This window comes from Pongo abelii, chromosome 1, assembly GCF_028885655.2.
Source record: "Pongo abelii isolate AG06213 chromosome 1, NHGRI_mPonAbe1-v2.0_pri, whole genome shotgun sequence".
Lineage (NCBI taxonomy): Eukaryota > Metazoa > Chordata > Mammalia > Primates > Hominidae > Pongo > Pongo abelii.
Genome location: NC_071985.2, coordinates 97,052,916 through 97,054,776, shown reverse-complemented (window position 1 = coordinate 97,054,776; position 1,861 = coordinate 97,052,916).

The window sequence follows — 1,861 nt, the reverse complement described above, 5'->3', positions numbered from 1 at the left end:
AAGAGGCCCCAGAGCCCTGGCCACAGGCATCCCCCTTACTCTCTTAGCTAAATAACATCCCTGGGCTTGTTAATCTACATGTTGCCCTTGTACAAATGAGAAAAAGGTGTCTCATCCTCCAGGCAGAGGTAGCCAGGCACCGAGGTGGTGGCTTAGAAAGCTCAGCACAGGCTGAATTTCAACCCCCACTGATTCCCCTAACAGGAGCTTTTTGTGCAGGACACAGATTGGAGGGCTGTTCTCAGCAGCTTTGCCTAGAGTAACTCCAGGGAGCACAGCCTTAACACTATGAACTAGACCGTCTCTGACACCCTACCCAGCTCTGGTTTATCAGACTTCTTCAATTCCACAGCCTCACTCCTGAACAAAGCAGTTGGGCTATGTATTTTTGTGAGATACCTTATCGCAGCTATTAAATCCATTAAAACCAAGTATTTTAAGTGAACTGAAATGACTTCTGAATTGCTGTGGTCAGGCAGTTCCCTCAGGGCTGAGCATGGATCTCAACCATCACGGCAGCCCCAGCAATAAGGATAGCTCCTGCCACACAGAAGGCACTCTCTGAGTACACATGATTGAATAAAACAATAAATAATGACAGGATAGGTATCTTGGCCAACCAGAAACATCTCAAAATGCTACATAAAATATGAAAACCTTTTTAAAGTGCATCAGGGAAACAATTTGGTAAGAAATATTCAGAGGCCAAATATAAATAAAAACAGAAATCCAGGAAAATTAGAATAGCTTTGAAGCTGGGTTTTGCCTTGAGGGCATTTGCCAATCTTGGTAAATTGACTTTCTATTGTCATAGTGAGAGGTGACAGCGTGCTGGCAGTCCTCACGGCCCTGGCTCGCTCTCGGTGTCTCCTCTGCCTGGGCTCCCACTTTGGCGGCACTTGAGGAGCCCTTCAGCCCACCGCTGCACTGTGGGAGCCCCTTTCTGGGCTGGCCAAGGCCGGAGCGGGCTCCCTCAGCTTGCAGGGCGGTGTGGAGGGAGAGGCGCGAGGGGGAACTGGGGCTGCGAGCGGCGCTTGCGGGTCAGCTGGAGTTCCCGGTGGGCGTAGGCTTGGCGGGCCCTGCACTGGGAGCAGCCGGCAGGCCCTGCCGGCCCCGGGCAATGAGGGGCTTAGCACCAGGGCCAGCGGCTGCGGAAGGTGTACTGGGTCCCCCAGCAGTGCCGGCCCATCGGCGCTGCGCTCGATTTCTCGCCGGGCCTTAGCTGCCTTCCCGCGAGGCAGGGCTCAGGACCTGCAGCCCGCCATGCCTGAGCCTCCCACCCCCTCCATGGGCTCCTGTGCGGCCGGAGCCTCCCCGACGAGCGCCGCCCCCTGCTCCACGGCGCCCAGTCCCATCGACCACCCAGGGGCTGAGGAGTGCGGGCGCAAGGCGCGGGACTGGCAGGCAGCTCCACCTGCAGCCCTGGTGAAGGATCCACTGGGTGAAGCCAGCTGGGCTCCTGAGTCTGGTGGGGAGGTGGAGAACCTTTATGTCTAGCTCAGGGATTGTAAATACACCAATCAGCACCCTGTGTCTAGCTCAGGGTTTGTGAATGCACCAATCGACACTCTGTATCTAGCTACTCTGGTGGGGCCTTGGAGAACCTTTGTGTGGACACTCTGTATCTAGCTAATCTGGTGGGGAGGTGGAGAACCTTTGTGTCTAGCTCAGGGATTCTAAACGCACCAATCAGTGCCCTGTCAAAACAGACCACTCGGCTCTACCAATCAGCAGGATGTGGGTGGGGCCAGATAAGAGAATAAAAGCAGGCTGCCTGAGCCAGCAGTGGCAACCCGCTGTGGGCCCCTTCCACACTGTGGAAGCTTTGTTCTTTCGCTCTTTACAATAAATCTTGCTGCTG